This window comes from Lygodium microphyllum, unplaced genomic scaffold (assembly GCF_053477565.2).
Source record: "Lygodium microphyllum isolate KBCC unplaced genomic scaffold, Lygodium_microphyllum_v1.1.10 scaffold_31, whole genome shotgun sequence".
NCBI lineage: Eukaryota > Viridiplantae > Streptophyta > Polypodiopsida > Schizaeales > Lygodiaceae > Lygodium > Lygodium microphyllum.
Window position 1 is genome coordinate 13,453,921 of NW_028229514.1, and position 19,205 is coordinate 13,473,125.

Sequence of the window (19,205 nt, forward strand, 5' to 3'; positions counted from 1 at the left end):
AGCTTACAAGTTCCTGCAGGAGATCAAGGAATTGGAACTCACATTGATTTGCACAATTCGAGTGTATATGACGCCTACAGGTGAGTTACCTCAATTGTTTATATATCATAGATAATTTTTGGAGTTTGCATGACCTTGGGGTTGAGAATCAAAACCAAACGCATTGATTTAGTGTTGGAATGTGTGTTTGCACAAACGGGATGATCGGCCGATCAGGAACATCCAATTTTCAAAATCAAAATTGGACTAGGCCATCTATCCAATTGGACATTCATACCAAAATCAAAAATAGAAATCAATAATTAGAATCGGATTGGACACTCCGAAATTGGAAATCGGAATCAAAGTCAAAATTTGAAATTGGACACCCGATTCTAGGAATCAGAGACTGTCAAAATCGAATAGATGAACAGAACACAAATTTTGATTTGCTCTAACCTGATCAAACCCAAATAGGGGCCAAACCCTAGCCATAGGACAACCAAGTGTGCTCCCATGCAAGTAGACAGGAAAAAGAAAATATTCTCCCAAAGACTTGGCACCCGACAGTCTAAGAGTGACTACAACCGCTAACCATGCCCAATAAAGACCCTAAGCAGACTAAGAGGGTGGCCACAATCCGTGCCTTAAAGCCACATTGGGCCGAAACCAAACGAAGGGGGAGAGCGAGACTTGCATTGAATTTGCTACATTCACACATCACAATATTTAATCACTTGAAATATACATGAAAAGTTGAAAGCTTGATTTCGCACAATGCACAATCAAGAGCACTATTCACAAGGCAATTGCTTTAATTAGAGGACTATTTGGAATAATACGAAACTCATACAAGATAACGTAAACTGAACAAAACCCACCATTAGGAGAAGACCCCTGACTTTCAAGCAAGAGACTCAAGGAGCCAAGCTGCTTGGAGAAAAAGAAGAACAACACCATTAGGGACTCGGCATTGCTTGACCTGATTAACTTAATCGACACCTTAGTGGCTTAGGAAACAGCCGACATGTCTATCCCTAGCACCAATCGCAAAAATAATGAGCTTGACATGGGAGATTTCCCAGTCGATATCCAATAGATATGATCAATCGATATGACTTACAAACCAAGATGGATCATCATGATAGGCTAGCTAAGGACATCATAGCTAACCTTGAGGAAGAGTAAAAATTAGCAAGGAAAGCACTGCAATACATAGCCACTTACAATCAGGAACAATGACCACAAAGGCTAAGGTAAGAAATAGAAATGCGAGAGGTCTAGCGTGTCTTAGCACTTGCTAACCGAAATAGGACAAGACCCAATGCGGAGAGGGAGAGAGCACTAGAAGCTGACCTTATGTTAAGTGAGCTTTTCACGAATTGACTCTTAGAGCAGAGTGGAGCGGCCCTAAAAACTTCATTGTTAGTGAGACTAGGAAACTCCGAATTTGAAGAGCCAAAGAAGATACCCGTAGTTGCTAAGCAACTCGACAAGTATCAGCCTGATAATGACCCACATAGCTTCCTAGAGCAGTTCAAGCAGGTATTCAAGGTGAACGGCCTAATGGACCTTGCTCAAAGTGCACAAGCTTTTGGTCTCTACCTTGGGGATAAGAGATGGACGTGGTACACTAGTCTAGATAATGCTGAATGCAACAACTTCAAAAATCTCAAGAGTCTCTTCATCAAGAGATTCTCCCAGGCAGAGTACTCAAATAACCTTATTGTCTAACTAATGAACATCAATCAAAAAGACAAGGAGGATATTTGAGATTATGTCACCCATGTGCGGAGTCTCCTTAAGAGAATCCCAACCGTCATAGAGAGACCTAGCAAGCAAGCGATCTCTACAGTATCTATAAGAGAAATTAGGAGTGAAGAGCTTTACAAGGCCTTGGTGAGCAACTCAAACCTACAAAGGGATGTGCTAGCTAGGGTCTTTGAAGAAGCCATATGTATGGATGACATGCTCAAAGAGAGAGGCTTGAGGGCCACAATCCAAGATAGTGCAACCTTCTAGAACCTCAGAGAGTGATGCGGCCGTTAGCAAGAGATCTAGCCAAAGTAACCAAGAGAAAGGAAAGAGTGTTCAATCAAGCTAGGAGTTGGCGGATGTAAAGCTAGAGCTTGCCAAGCTCCAAGGGATGATAAGAAGACCTACTTGACCTCATATGCAATGAGTGCATTGCGGAGGAAACTACCTCTTGATCGAGTGCATGGATCCTAGATGCAGATCTTGTGACAATTGCGGTAGGTTTTGGCCATGATGCTATGGATTGTTGTTTATTGAGGAGATTACCATACCCACAACCATACAGCTAGCCACACTACTTAGGAAATATATTGCCACACTTTGGAGGAAGGGGAGCTTCATTAGCTCTCCCAATGCCTAATGATTCCAAGCCAGTTGTCCTTAGGATGGACATTAACCCCATATGCATACCTAGACCACATGGACCCTTTGTGATCCATCCACCGAGCGATGCTTCGATACACTATCTAGAGGAGCTAAACGAGGATGACATATATGTAAACCATTATGTCTCCTATGACAAAGAGGGCAACCCCATTTTGATGGATTTTAGACCAGTATACCAGTGATGGCATTAGGCCAGGGAAGGGGTGAGACCTAGGAGGACAAAATGAGGAACCAATTGCATGCTGGACTTGTGGCAACCCAAGGCACATCTCATCTCGCTGCCCTGAACAAGAGCAAGCCAATCAAGAAGATGATGGCCTAAGATGCCCTAAGTGTGGAATTACTCATTTGTATGCTAAATGCCCTAGGTGAAAACTACCCATTAGCTTGGATATCGTGCTATCTGTACCTTTGGGACTATTTGGAGTCAAAATACTTGATGGTGAGGAGGCCACTCCCATCTCATTGAACGTCATGACCAAAGCAAAAATGAAGCAAGCCAACATTTCATTACCAGGACCTAGCAATCTAGATGCAACCTCAATGGGAAAGAGGACTCACTCGTGAAGGAAGAAAAAGAGGGCTAATGCTAAAGTAACACTAAAAATGGACAGTCCGACCATGCTAGCAAGAAGGAAGTGAGTCGCAAATGCAGAGGCTGAGACTTCAGCACCCAAGACAGCATAGAAGGGGAGTGCCAAGATTGGAGAATATCCCAATCCAAGGCACTGATTAGAAGTGGTTGACAAGGTTAAGGAGAGGGTGAGAGAAGCCCAAGAGCATCTAAAGGATTCTTAGCCCATCCTAGAAGACAAGATTGATGAACTCTCCTGTGTGAGCATGCATGTCTCACCAACATGCATAGAATCAAGAGATGCATGCGCACCTCTAGCAGTTTGCTTACAACATTGGTATTGGCCCCTACAACTTTACCAATGGGGAATCTCCTTATGCAAAGTCCCTCATTATGGCAAGAGTTAAAGCAATGGTCAGAGGAATCTATTTGAGAGTAGTTGACTTGCATGAACATGACACAACTACTCTGATACCTTAGCCTAACACTGAACTCAGTGCTAAGTCCTTGCATGTAAATGCTTTCTAGGAGGGCTCAAAGATGTACGCAGTCCTACCACCGTCGACTTTCCATTCTTAGACGATGAAGAGGATTATAAGCATGCTGCAAGGACAAGCGTTGAGTCCCATTGAGCCACCACATTTCAGCTGCCAAAGGGAATGACCCTACCATCAGTGCCACTTTGTATGATAGCCAAAATCCTTAGCAAACAACCAACACCTACTCCTTTTCACATCCTATCTAACATAATTGAGCTCCAAGGGATCCTTGAGTATTTGACAAGGGAGCTAGCTAGTCACCCAGGTGCCAATCTTAAGCCACTCTAAGACCTCATGCGCAAACTGAAATGGTGATGGACTAAAGTGCATGACCTAAACCTAATGTACAACTGGGCATTAGTCATGGATGAGAGTAGAGGCCTAGAAAATGACGGGCATCAGAATGTCACAATTCAAATGACGAGTCCAAAGACTGCTACTCCACGAGGAAATTGAAGAAGAGATCGAGACGATAGAGTATGACACAGACGATCAAGTGATCAAACAAATAAGAGTGGACTCCAAGCCACGAAAAGTTAACGCCTTTATAATCGAGAAGAGAGTCTTCAGAACAAAATGTGATCACACTTGGTTGGATCACTTAAGCATGATAGACTATGATCAAGCAGGATTGGTCCAGCCAAGTGCTACGCCTCTCCTTAGAACAAAATCAACCTCAAAGTTGTGACCACCAAGAGAAATTCTTTCCTCTAGCAAGGGTTGCAAGTTTAACTCAGATTTAAAAGTGAGCTTTGAGAGTGACCTAGAGATACCCTGAGCACCTAAGACCAAACGCACCAAAGGGGACTTGCCAATCCATCTACGATGCAGACACTTGAAGGAGGAAAAGAGAGGACAACCAAAGGGGTCTAAAGCCAAATAGCAAAAGAAACCCCAAGACCTACCGAAGCGCTTCACTAAATTCGAAAAAGGAGACAAGGTAGTGATCTTTTTGGGAGCGAGAGACAGGGACAGGCACGTGAACCAATTGAAGAGCCTGCCAAGGTCAAGGAGGTCAACTTAGCAGAGGAAAGTGAAAAGCCTCAACTCGTGTTTATAGCTGATGTCTTGACTGAGCAAAAGGAGGTTGATCTCATTGCTCTCTTGCAAGAGTACATTGACGTATTTGCTTGGTCCCTAGACGACAAACTCAAGGGAGTCAAACTGAGAGTCGCAATGCATATCTCAATGACTCCTGATGCAATCCAAATGAAATAATGACCTTGCTCAATGAATCCAAAGCATGCTCATGCCATGAAGGAAGAGATCGATAAACTATTAAAGGCTGGATTCATATATGAGATTGAGCACACGAGCTGGGTGTCACCCATTGTGATTGTCATGAAAAAGAACGGTAAAAATTTAAGTGCATGTGAACTATAAGAAAGTCAATGCAGCAACTAAGAGAGAAAATTACCTGTTGCCCTACACAGAGCACATGTTGGAGAGAGTAGCAGGAAAATAAGTCTACAATTTCTTGAATAGCTTCTTGGGTTATAACCAATTTTAGGTACACCCTAACGATACACATAAGTCCACAGAATGGGGCAAACTTGCTTACCATAGTCATACCATTTGGGCTGACGAATTCACCTACTACCTTTCAATATCTAATGTGTGTCATTTTCAAGGATATGCTCAGGCAAGAGCTAGAGGTATTCATTGATGATCTATGCATACACTCCAGTTGGAAGGAACACCTAGGCAAGCTTTGTGCAGTCTTTGAATGGTGTAAATTCTATACTCTCTCTTTGAACCCCTTCAAGTTCTAGTTCTAGGTGAAACAACAATGTATCTTAGGGCATGTGGTATCCAAGAATAACATTTCTACTTACTTCTCTAAGATTAGGGTCATTGTTGACTTGCCACCCCTAACAAACTATAAGGGAGTTCAATGCTTCTTGGGACACACAGGGGACTATTGGTGCTTCGTCTTGAACTATGCATTGATTGCTAGACCACTTTACAAGTTGTTGATTGTATTCAAGTGGATTGAGGAGTGCCAATGCACTTATGAGGAATTGAAAATACTCTTACCTCAACACCAATCTTACAAGCCATAGACTGGAGCATAACATTCCATGTGTACATTGATGTGTCGAAGTTTGCCATGGGAGCTATTCTATACCAGCCTGGTGAACATAACCCTGACTATGGGAGCTATTCTATACCAGCTTGGTGAACATGGGAGCTATTCTATACCAGCCTGGTGAACATAACCCTGACTATGCAGTGAGCTTTGCTAGCAGAAAACTCACAAATACTGATATAAATTACTTTACAACAAAGAGAAGGCCTAGCCATGGTATTCGCTATGAAGAAATTTTGGCATTATCTTTTGGCTACGTCCTTCACCTTCTTTGTTGACCATCAAGCCTTACTTTATCTTGTGAACAAACCTTGCACTACAGGATGCATAGCTCGACGATTGCTTCTACTTTTAGAGTTTGACTTCTCTGTGGTTGTACGCAAGGGCAAGCAACATCACGTAGTAGACCACATGTCCTACATTCCTATAGGAGAAGCCGTTGGACAGGGCATTGTAGATGACCTACCCGATGTACACCTTTTTATCATGTCCAGTGAAAAGGACTTATTCAAAGTTGATTTAATGCCTTATTGGATAGGTGGCATAGTCCAGATCCTAGAGCACAGATTGCCTTAAAGACCTATTGAGAAGGCTAGGCTAAGGTGACTCATCCTTAAGATTCAACCCTATCAATTGATTGCCAACCAACTCTAGAGGTTAGGACATGATGACCTATTGCAGAGATGCATATATGAGCACAAAATGCATAATGTGCTAGCTGAAGCACACTTCAGTGGAGATACTACAGCTCACAAGGCGCTACAATCTCAATGGTACTGGCCCACCCTATTCCACAATGCTGCTAAGTTTGTCAAACATTTTGACGAATGCCAAAGAACCAAGGTCCCTATTCGTAAAGATAAGATGGAGTTGACCCCAGTCATAGCATGACAACCCTTCGAAAAATGGAGTATTAATTGCATTGGGCCAATCTACACAGTACTCCTAGGCCAAGTACATCATTATAGCAACAGATTACCTCATGAAATGGGCCCAAGATTGAACCACCACGAAGAACAATGCTAGGACTATGGCTAAGTTCCTTTTGGAGCAGGTGATCTTACAATTTGGTAGCCCCATTGAATTAGTTAGTGACCAAGGCACTCACTTCATTAATAAAGTAATTTCCCACATGTTGCTTTTCACCTTCTTGATCATCCATAGGAAATAATCACCATACTACCCTCAAGCTAATGGTCAGGCTAAATTCCAGTAGAGTATTTTGTTCCTAGCCTGAGAGTAGCAGTGCAAGAGAGATGGGATGGAAAGGAGGCATGAACGAAACGCCTAGTAGGGCTAAAATGTCTCTCTAAGATATGACGTTTAGCTATTTATGTGCTAATCTATGACAAGGCAAGATACAATAGTTGGTTTGACAAGCATGTCAAACAATGTGACTTCGAGCAAGGCAACCTAGTGTTGCTATACTCACTGAAGGGTCATAAGCAAAAGATGAATTCAGAGGATTAGGGCCTTTCAAAGTCTGCAACATTAGTCGAACTAGCAACATAGAGCTTGAGACCTTAGAGGGAGAGGGCATGAGCTTCTTTAATGGTAGTCACCTCAAGAAGTACTACCCTCCAACCCATCCATTGCATGAGCCGCCAATGCTACAACCACCTATCAATGTGAGAGTAGCCACCATCACAGAAATCGAGGATATGGATGAGGAAGAAATGGAACTTGCTTACTTGCAAATCAGTGTCATTGCTCAAAAAATGCACACCTTTGATGTGCTTATCGATGAGGGAGCTAACTTCAACATCCTTACCCATGAGCATTGGGCTCTCATTGGTCCGCCCCAATTGCAGCCTACTAATGCAAAGCTCAACCCATTTGGGGGGCACTCCTACCCACTACTAGGAAAGTATAAAGTAGTTGTCTCTATCAAAACCGAAAGCCTACCTATGATTTTCTATGTATTGCCTAACTCTAAGGCCGTCGATAAGGAATCGCTACTAGGACACGCACTCAAAAAGCAAACACATTGCAATGTTGACTACAACTCTAGCTCATTCATCTTGTTGTTGGCAATATGCAAATAGTGAAGACTTTCAACAAGGGTAGCATGGCCCCATCTAAGCCCACAATGCCACCGATAGAAGTACCTAGTGCACAATCTAAGGAGGGGGATCGTGATTTGTCCCACCCTACCAAGACCAACCAATCACAACCCAAAGAAAACACAAGCAATCCCACAGAGCCACAACTCCAATGGGTACCTAAACAACACCCACGGCCACCCAAAAGCCAACCCTCATGGGTCCATCATCCCAAAACATCACACCCTAAAATTAGGAGACATAGTTGGCACTGTAGAACCAAACAAACAGCCAAGCCATGATGGGTGCCTAAAGCCCTATTGCGTGTCCAAGGCTATTATGAAGGCAACAACTGGATTTGTTTACCTAAGCCCACGAGTGGCATATGTGCCCCTCAGTCATCTACTACTAGCCCATCTTCAAGACCTTGTGAGCCACCTAGAACTAACAAGTTGCTTGAGCCAAAAGCCACCAAACCCATAGAATAGCAATGGGTCTCTCGACCAATACCACAACCTGTTGCCCCTAAACTGACTCAACTTAATGCAACTAGTGTCCCAATAGCTTCATAAGTAGCAAGCAGCACAACATCTATGCCACAAACCACGTCTATCAGACAAGTGGCTAACACATGCCCTAAGGATAAGCTGAAGCAACAGATGCTAATTGCTGAGTTATCTAGCCCCAGTCAAACCCCAACCTCCTGCAAGCTGCCTTAGACCCTCTTCTGAATGGAGATCCTTTCTTACCTTGGCCTCTAATCTAGTTGAGAACACGGGGAATGACTTGGTCACATGCATTAGATGCTTGGATGCCACTTTCACCATTCTTGCTAAAAACTATGGCTAGTGAACTTAGGTCTCCTAGACAAGCCTTTAGCAACGGGCATATGTACACTACCATGCACCTAGGAAGAATCGAAAATTCATGTTTGTTAAAGTCCCTATGGTAGCTAAGGATTTGATTGCCAATGAAATTTCTCGAGAGCAAGCTTACAAACAACGACTGATCACATCCTATAGCAAGAGCAAAGTCTCTGCAACCAGTCAAGAATTAGAAGAGCTAAAAAACACTATAGCTGACTTTGACTCTTCTTTTCTACAAAAAATGATATGCTCTCCATCTCCAATGGGAACAAAAGGTCTGCCAAATAATGACCAATGCCAAGTGGAGATGCGCCATCAAAACCATAGAGTATGATTTACTTATGTGGCTCCCACCTCATACAGAGTATTGGTCATCGCCTATAATCAACCCTTAGAAGATCATGTTATGGCCCATCCTTACTTGGATTGCATCCTAAGTGAGGAAGAACTACACATTGCTAGTCATACCAACTCTAGTGACTTCCTAATTGATGTCTTGACTTACATTATGCATGTTGGCATTAAACCTTAGGACATGGACTATCATGTTACCTTAGAGTACAACCCATAGCTTTACACTTGACTCATTAAAAAGCAAAAGCATCACACCCATGCACTTAATACCCTTAACCCTTTATTCTCCAATCCTAGGAAGGATTTGCATCATTCCCAGGGGAAGGGGGTAAGGTGAAAAAGAAAGGTGCAATGTGGAAAAGAAAACCTCATAGAACGAACAATAGAAGCATAAAAATGGAAAGAACACATGAAGAAAACTTTAAAATAAAAACTCAAAAGTAAAAAGATGGATAAAGAGGCTTTGCACTTAAGAAGAATATTCAAGAAATGCTTGCTTGGAATTTATAGACTGTTTGAAGCAAAAATTTCCATTCTATCTTTGAAGTTCCTTTGTTTCATTGCATAAAGTTGCAGTCTTTTCACCTTCATGTTGGAAAATGGCCTCGCAAGTGAACTAGTAGAAGTCGTTGCATCTTGGCAAGAATCCAAAATGGTAACATAACTTTCATTCTTGGAAGAAGAGTATAATAGGTACCAGTCGGCTGTCAAGATAAGAGTCTTCAACCAACTCAAGTATCGTAGCATCGGCAACCTAAGGGAACTAACAGTTTGAGAGAAGGCTAGAGGACATTGAGGCAGTTGTTTTTAGATTGTAGGCTACAGGTCCAAGTAGTCTTAGACAAGGAATTTGTTTATCATCTTAGGTTTTATCAATACATAGTGCTTTGAATCATTGATCTTTGTATGTATCTTGTATACCTCTTGTCTATTCTTTTTCTTCTCTTCTATCTCCTATACTCTACTTCCTTCTATCTCTGATCCCTAGTGTATATAACCTTTCAACTAAAACCCCTTTGACAACATTGCACTTGTCTAAAACATTGCACTCAGGGGTCATCTCCTCATCTTATCAATTAATTTCATCCCATGGGTTGAGTTGATGCACGATTCACACCATCATTGTGAGCACTAGCATGACATGAGGCCCACTATAGCTATACACAATAAATCTTCGATGCATGTGCACTTGAGAGAGTACTTTTCATTGTACACACATTGTTTCTTACACGCACGAGTGTTGGGACATTCACCACCAAGTTAGGAACCTTTACTTGAGTGGGAAAGGATATTAGGTGAGTTTGAGGGTCGTGAAGGACATTGCCAATTGTGAGATTGGTTGTTTTCTTAATCAACATCATGAGAGACATTATTTTCTTGAGTAACTATGAGATTTTGGGTGGGTGGAGCAGAGTAAAATGTTTTTTTCTCCCTGAGTGTTGAGAGGTGAGGTTAAGGATTTAATTTAATCAAGGAACTATGTTTGCAACTTGCATGATGCACAGGCACATGTAGATAGGCTAGGCACTCTATTTTCCAGTTTAAGTGAGAGAAAAGGCTATGTATATAGAAAAGCATGGCTAAAGCTTCTAAAATGAGCCACAAATTGATATGTTAAATTGAGTGTTGTATGCACACCTTTTTAAACATGCAACCAAAACTAACTATTGAATCTATATTTAGTAGATCCATGAATTACACATGATATTTAGCATAATGGCCCTTTGAGTTGGGGGACTGCCCCCCCTTGGACTAGTATAGAGAAGGGCTCTTCCCCCTTTCCCCCTCACACCTCTCCCCCGCTGCTTGAGGCTGAGACTACTTTAGTCAGGACATCGATAAGAATCTTGTTAGTTGATTCTGCCTGGCCATTCGCCTGAGGATAGTATGGTGAGGATTTGCGATGGACAATGAGAAAGGTGGATAGGAGATGTGCTATCACTTCGTTGATGAAGTGTGTGCCTCCATAGTCATTTTTTAAATTTTAACTAGAGCAGAATAAAAGTTATAAATGTCTTTTAACTTTGTAACACATACTTAGTTGATTTCAAACATGTGATCTTCTATCCTAACCTACGACAACCTCGTTGGTGGTGGTATGTTGTGCCTACAATATCTTCTACAACTCAAGTGTATGATGAAAGCAATGTTCCTAGTGTGGACATGGAGAGTATGCAGATAGAGGAGTCACTATTGTGAGGGGTGGAGGATGAGGAGGGTTTGTGGCATGTAAAAGAGACAAGCATAAGCAATCCAGGGAGAAGATAAGAGTACAAGAATTCTTTGAGTGTGAAGTAGACTATTCCTTTTGTGGAAACCTCTTTCGGTGTATACCAATATATGCCAAGAGCTTGTTATTGTTGAAATATCAGAATGGCATCATGAGAAAGTGTACAAGAGGGAGAAGAGAGCTCAAAGTACAAGAACGATATCTTGCTTAGTAAGTTGCTCACAAGTACAACTCGGATACTCTCACACACAACGAGAGTGACCCTTAGGGTTGTTTAAATAGTCTTTGGATGGCTAGGGCTAGGGTTTCCCTTTTCCTCTAGTCTATTCACACTTATCTACTCTTATCCACCCTTAGATATAATGGGTTCACATGGGATGCCTTTATAAATCAAGCTACAAGAGTACTTATAGGTAGAGCATTTAGAGATTTAGAAGAGTCGATTAGTAGGTATTGTGGAGACATAGTTGGCCTCTAATTATTTTGGTACTTCAAGGGTAGTTGGGCATTTATTGGTGATATGCCCTATCTTCTTACATTTGTTACACTTCATTTTGTAAGGATATTTTTTCCAATAGCTGCCTACAATATGTCCCTTTTATTATAAAAAGAGCATTTAATGGAAATAGTATGAACCAAGAGTTGCTCACAAGCTATTGAAGTATATGTCCAACTAGTGCTTCCTTGTTTCAGATTTCTTTTCTCCTCATCCAAACAAGATTGGATGGTGCTTTCCAAGGTTGGATTAGGGATATTTGTAAGAGTAGTTGTTGGGGGTAAAGGCACCTCCGCCTAGTCGCCTATGTATTACTACACTGACAGTCACCGCCACTGCACACTGCAGGTAGTGGGCGCCCATCACTGTCACTTTATTCTTTATTCTTTTAGTGACAGTTTGAATAAAGGAATGCCCGGACACACATTGTGACTGTTGGAGTTTCCATTTCTTGTCTCTCTCTTTCTTGCTCTTGCTCTCCCGCCATAGCTCTCGAGTGCAATCTTTGATCCTTCTCACCTGTCAACTGGTATTAGAGCTCGACTTCCCGACTCTTGAGCTTGGCTCATGGCATTCTCAGCTTCCCATCGACTCCCCACTCGCATTGGGTCTCCTTCCCGGTAGCCATAGCTCATTCTCTTGAGCTCCCGTCACTCCCCGGCTTCCCGAGCTTCTTCCCGGCCTATTGAGGCACCATCAAGGCATTGACATTGATGTATTACTTCATTATTTTAGAGATTTATTTCAGTCCACAGGTCTAGGTAAACACGGCAGCCACCATTGAAGCTTCCAACCTTCATATCTCCTTGCCACTGGTTGTGGACTGTTAGAGGCTTATTCCAAGGCCTCTTTGGCTCATGTTTGAGTCCTCCAACCTCTCCAGACTCGCCACACAGATCAGCAGGAGCAGCAATAGCAACACACAAATCTGTGCCTAATTCTCGATAGCCACCATTCAACCACTTCAGCTCCAGCTCCAGCTTGGCATTAAGCACTTGTTCGGGCTCTATTTCGGCCTTCTTGCATATGTATTGATACTTGGCATTGATCCTTTGAGATTAGGCATTGGTTAGAGGCTAAAAATAGTGTTTCAGGACTGTTATAAATAGTCCATAGACATTTGATGCTAGTGCTACATTCACAGTTTATGCCTATGCTTGTTTGGGCATGACTACATAACCGGTTTGATGCCTATTGCATCCCGATTGATTGGGGGATTGAAGTTACATGTAATGCTATGATTTTGGCCTGATTGTGGGGTTGGAAATACACAGTTTATAACAGTAAATCATGCTGAATACTCTTGGGCTGAAGCTATCTTTCATGCTTTGACATATCCCTATTGGTTCCGAGTGTATGTCTTGGGTTATGCTATGATGTATTGATCATCAAGGGACGACTTTGAGCTTGTCATTGGATCCGGATGCTTTTGGAAGCTTGAGCTTATTTCAGCCCACACTTATTGACATCGGTCTATGCTTTACAGTGGTTAGTGCTTTGACAATTATATGCTCTTTGGGTACATACTTACCCAATGCCTACGACTTGATGTATTTGTCTTGGTACAGTGTACCATATACTTGTTGAGCTTTAGTGCTCTCTGAAGACTTGGCTTGGATTCTCATTTGCTATTCCAAAATTTTGTATTGGATGTCACTTTGGTTGTCAGAGATCTTTATTGGGATGTATGTCTTGCTCATGGATGCTACCTACAGCTGCCTTGTAGCCGTCATGCTCTTGGGATGCTATTGAGGCATTGTCTTGGTTACCTGTCTTTGGTACTTTGACTTGGTTTGATTGAGCTGTTGAGCTCGTTTATCCGCCTTTTGTGCCAGTGGGAGCATCTTGTATGCTTGACCGACATTGAGCAGGAGGTTTATGCTATTTGAGCATTTTGCAGATACTTGAGACTTTGGGATCTCTTACACTTAAATGTTGCATGGTTCATGCACTGATATCTTAGAGTTGCTTTTGACCTGAGCTTGGGCTTTGCACTCTTGTGAGCATACACCTACTAGTGTCAGGTCCTGCCAGTGTTATGTATACTTTGCCCTACTGTCCAGGGGATATGCCTACTCTCTGATGGATGCTTTGGTGACATGTTTGGGTATTTGCTTAGGGTCTTGATGAACATTTGGTGCTGATTTATGCACGTTTATGGCTGGTCATGTCTTGGCTATCATTTATTGACTTGGTGCAGTGATTTTGTCAGCAATTGACTCTCACAGTACCATGTTGTCATTTATTACAACAAGCATATAACTCCAGACTAACATGGATTTTTCATGCTGAAATATTCTGAAATGATGTACTTTCACTAGTACTTGGTGGGCAATAGCTTTGGTTACACTTTTCTTGCCATTTTCTCTCGATTTTGGTGATTTTTTGTCTTTTTCTGCAGTAAACAGCAAGCACTTTTGAACTGTCTCCTGCAGTCTTCCAGCCTGCATCATGGCGAGTTCGTCCACTGATCATACTGTTTTCAGCATCACTAAGCTTGATGGTACGAATTACTCTTATTGGAAGAGCTAGATTTGGCAGGTGCTAGTGCAAAAATCACAAATCAAACCATTGAGGTTCAGCCCCCGCTTGCAACTATGCCAGATGATAAATGGTTTGAGCTTGATGAGTTATGCAAGTCCACTATTGTATTATCTCTCACAGAATAGGTTCATTACAATGTATTTGAGGAAGAACAGAGTGCATGGCCGTTGTGGGATAAAATCAAGAATCTATATGACAAGAAAAGTCCAGCAAGTTAGATGTATTGGCTAAAGCAGCTTATGGATCTGCACATGAAGGAGAATGTGACTATGTCTTCTCACTTGAGCCAGCTTCATGCTATACTGAAGAACTTGACTTCGCAAGTCATCACTTTTGCAGAGGATGTCACTCATCTTTTCTTGCTTGGTACTCTTAATGAGTCATGGGATGTATTCCGCACTGCATTATGTGCCTCTACTACTACCTTGAAATTATTTGATGTTGAGAGTGCTCTTCTGCAACAAGAAGAGGTTAACCGTAAGAATTTGGATGCCTCTCATGTGTCGCATGCTATGACAGTTAGAGGCAAGAATGATGGATATGGAAAGCATGGCAGTGGCGGTGGCCGTGAATGGGATTCTCAGAAATCTCGGTCCAAGTCTCATGGAAAGTCGCGTAGCAAATCCTGTGGCAGGAATGCAGATGTTACTTGTCACCATTGTGTGAAAAAGGGCCATATTAGGCCACAATGCCATGAACTGTGCAATGAAAGGCGTAAAGATAAGGGGAAAGAAAAAGTGCAGGATAAGTCTTCTGATCGTAGCATAGTGCCTGCAAAGTCCAGTGTTAAAATTGAAGAGATCAATGTTATGCAACCTGAGGATGTTGATGATGATTATATCCTTGCAGCTTCTTCTAGTGCTTCGCAGATGACAGAGATCCACTCTATGTATGCACAGTGTTGGCTCTTGGACTCAGGTGTGTCCTTTCATGTGACACCTTGCTTAGAGTGATTTCATTCCTACCGTACTGTGTCGAGTTCTGTGCGCTTGGGTGATGGCAGCTCTCTTGATATTGTGCACATTGGTGATATTAGACTACAGTTTCCTTCTGACAGCAGTTTTGTTATGCAGGATGTACGTCATGTACCTACTTTGACACACAATCTCATGTCAGCTGGACAGCTTGATGATGAAGGTTATCATGTATCTTTTGGAGACTCTACATGAAAGATCACTCGGCAGACTTGTGATTGCGAGAGGTGCCAAGGCTGGCAGCCTCTATCCCTAAATTATATACGTTTCTTCCCTTGATCATGTTTTGTCTGTGGGTTCTATCCCACATGTATCTATTTGGCATGCCCGTTTGGGCCATATGTCTTTGAAGGGAATGAAAATGCTTTCTGGTTTGCAGTACTTACCGCCCCTTAATTATGCATGTTTTGATTCATGTGAGCATTGTCTTTATGGCAGGCAGACTAAGTCTATGCATAAGAAGTCTGGTAGTCCATGCATGAGTGAGCCCTTGGCATTGGTACATTCGAATGTCTGTGGGCCCATGCCTTGTGAGTCTATGGGTGGTGCAAAGTATTTTGTTACTTTCATAGATGATTTTTCACGAAAAGTTTGGGCTTATCCCATTAAGCTAAAATCTGATGTCTTGGCTGTCTTTCAGAGATGGCTTGCATTGGTTGAGAATCAGTCTGGGTATAGGCTAAAATGCCTAAGGACAAATAATGGGGGTGAGTATGTCTCACATGCTTTTGAGCAGTTATGTGATGAGAGGGGTATTAAGCGTCAGTTGACTATCCCCTACACCCTCCCCAAGAATGGTTTGGCTGAGCGGATGAATAGAACCATCCAGGAGCATGTACGCAGTATGTTTAGTCATGCAGGCCTACCACAGAGCTTTTGGGCTGAGGCAGTTAGTACAGTTGTGCATATCATAAACAGTTCACCTTCTAGTGGTTTGGATTTCCAGGTTGCAGAGGAGGTATAGATTGGAAAACCTCCCTCTTATGCGTATCTCTGTGTCTTTGGATATGAGGCATTTTGCCATGTGCCCAAGGACAAGAGAAGTAAGCTAGATCCTAAGAGTGTCAAATGCATTTTCCTTGGTTATGGGAATGCAGGCAAGATGGGTTACCGCCTCTGGGATCTGCAAGCGTGAAAAGTCATCCACAGTCATAATTTAGTCTTCCATGAAGACAAGATGCATAGGCAGCCTGAGAGAGTTGTTGAGATCCGTAGAGTCATATTTCACGAGGAGCCAAGAGCTCCCACACAGCCAGTTGGACAGCCTACAGCTGCAGCAGATGCTCATGATCAGGGTGTTAGACAAACAGCTGGGCAGGCAACAGAGCCTGCCGTGAGACAGTCTACTAGAGATAGACGTCCACCTGATAGATTTTAGCCCTCGATGCATTATGTCTTGGTTACAGATGTAGGAGAGCCTTTCACTTATGATAAGGCTATGCGCAGAGTGACAGTCACTCCTAGGAGAAGGCTATGCAGTCTGAGATAGACTCCTTGCATAAGAATGAGACTTGGGATTTGGTTTCCTTGCCTAAGGGAAAGAAGGCTTTGCCATGCAAATGGGTGTACAAGCTAAAAAGTACCCCTGGACACCCCAAGCCGACATACAAGGCTAGATTGGTAGCAAAGGGTTTTAAGCAGGAGCATGGTGTGGACTTTGATGAGGTCTTTTGTCCTGTGGTTAAGATGACCACCCTGTGCTTAGTCTTGGCTTTGGTTGCTTAGCTTGACTTGGATTTATACCAGATGGATGTCAAGATGGCTTTCTTACATGGGGACTTGCATGATGAGATTTATATGGAGCAGCTTAAGGGCTTCACAGAACCTGGCAGGGAGCACCTAGTGTGCAAATTGAAGAAAAGTCTTTATGGCTTGAAACAGGCACCTAGGGAGTGGTATCATAAGTTTGATACCTTTAAGCAGTCACAGGGCTACATCAAGAGTGCTATGGATTTGTGTCTTTATAGGAAGAAAGCCCGTGGTGGTTCTTTATTGTTTTTGATACTCTATGTAGATGATATGCTGATAGCAAGAAAAGCTCATGATGAGCTAGATGCTCTTAAGGCTCAGCTCAAGAAGAGCTTTGAGATGAAATATCTGGGACATGCCTCTCACATACTTGGTATGTGCATTAGATGCAACATGCATAAGGGCTCCTCTACTTGTCACACAGGGAGTACATTCATAAAGTCCTTGAGCGCTTCTGCATGCAGGACGTAAAGCCTATTAGCTGTCCATTGCCTTCTTATGTGAAGGTATCACAAGTTGATTTTCCACAGATAGATGAGCAGAGGGCTGAGATGGCCAAGATTTCCTATGCATCCGCAGTGGGTAGTCTTATGTATGCCATGATAGCTACTCGTCCAGATATTGCTTGCAGTAGGTGTTGTGGCACGCTATATGGCTACACCTGGCAAGAAGCATTGGGATGCCATGAAGGGTATCATGAGGTACCTGAAGGGCACTGCTGATATGTGCATATGCTATGGCAGCCAAGATACAGGAGTCATGGGGTTCACTGACTCTGATTATGCAGGACATGCAGATAGTAGGAAGTCCACGTCTGGCTATGTATTCACCTATGCTAGAGGTGTTGTTTCTTGGATGTCCAGGGTGCAAAAATGCACGGCCCTTTCTATTATAGAGGCTGAGTATGTTGCAGCCATTGAGGCTTGCAAGGAGGCCATTTGGTTGGGTTGTTTGGTTGCTGACCTTGGTATTGATGCTATCCCTATACTGCATCGGATTCTATGAGTGCTATTCACTTAGCCAAGAATCTGCCGGGGTCCTCCATGCAAAGACGAAACACATTGAGATGAGGTATCACTTCATACATGGGGTCGTTGAGGATAAGTTTGTTGACCTTCTCAAGATCTCGACTAACCAGAATCGTGCAGACATACTCACTAAAAGCCTCTCTACAGAGCGCTTTGCCTTCCTCAGGAGGTTGATGGGCGTGGGATGAGATGACATCTTTCCTTATCCTGTTGTATGTGTACATGTTGTACTGTCTTTTTTCTTTTTTTTCTTTTCACTCCTCACTAGGGCAGATTCTCCTTTAAGTGGGAGGTTGTTGGGGGTAAAGGTGCCTCCGCCTAGCCACCTATACATTACTACACTGACAATCACTGCCACTGCACATTGCAGGTGGCGGGCACCCACCATCGTCATTTATTCTTTATTCTTTTAGTGACGGTTTGAATAAAGGAAGGCTCAGTCACACATTGTGATTGTTGGAGTTCCCATTTCTTGTCTCTCTCTTTCTTGCTCTTACTCTCCCGCCATAGCTCTCGAGTGCAAGCTTCGATCCTTCTCACCTTTCAGTAGTTACAAGGGTTGGGAACAGCTTCTTTATAGCTTTCAAGAGAATTCCAATGGCATTTTCATCATGAATTGAAGCTTGAATTGATGATAGTTGTGCCATGAACCCCTTCATATGAGAGATTAACTTACCCAAGTCTTCTCCTTGCTTATACTTCAGGCTAAAATTCAATCTGAGAAAAATTTTAGAGTTCTTTTCTCTATCCCCATAAAGCTTTTCAAGATCATTCCATTTTTCCTTGGTAGTGGAGAGTTGGTTAATGTTATGAATCAAAGATTTATCCAAATGAAGCATGATTATGGCTTGCGCTCTTTCATCATCTTCTACATCAATCAGGTTGGATGGGTCAATAACTTTGGTCCATTTGATGAAGGGCCAGTAACCTCATTCCATCATTTTGTACTTCACAAATGCCTGCCATGGATGAAATTTTTTTCCATCAAACTTACAAATTTGAGGTCTAGACATTGGTATAAGCCATAGCCATATTAGGAAGGTCTTACTGATTGCACTAGGCAATGGCAGTGTCTAAACCTTTACATAATGGTGAATAAGTGCGGAGGCAAATGAAATAAGTAGCAGGCTCAATGTGATGGTCTACAAGGCGAGATAAGAGATGATGGCAATGGTCTATGTGTTTATAACTAACACATAGCCTCACAATGGTCAATTGGATAGTGATACTAAGCACTTATGGAATCATGCTTAGGGTCCAAAACTTTTCAAATTTTTGAAAATAATTAGTAGGCAATGATTTAAAAATATATTATTAGTG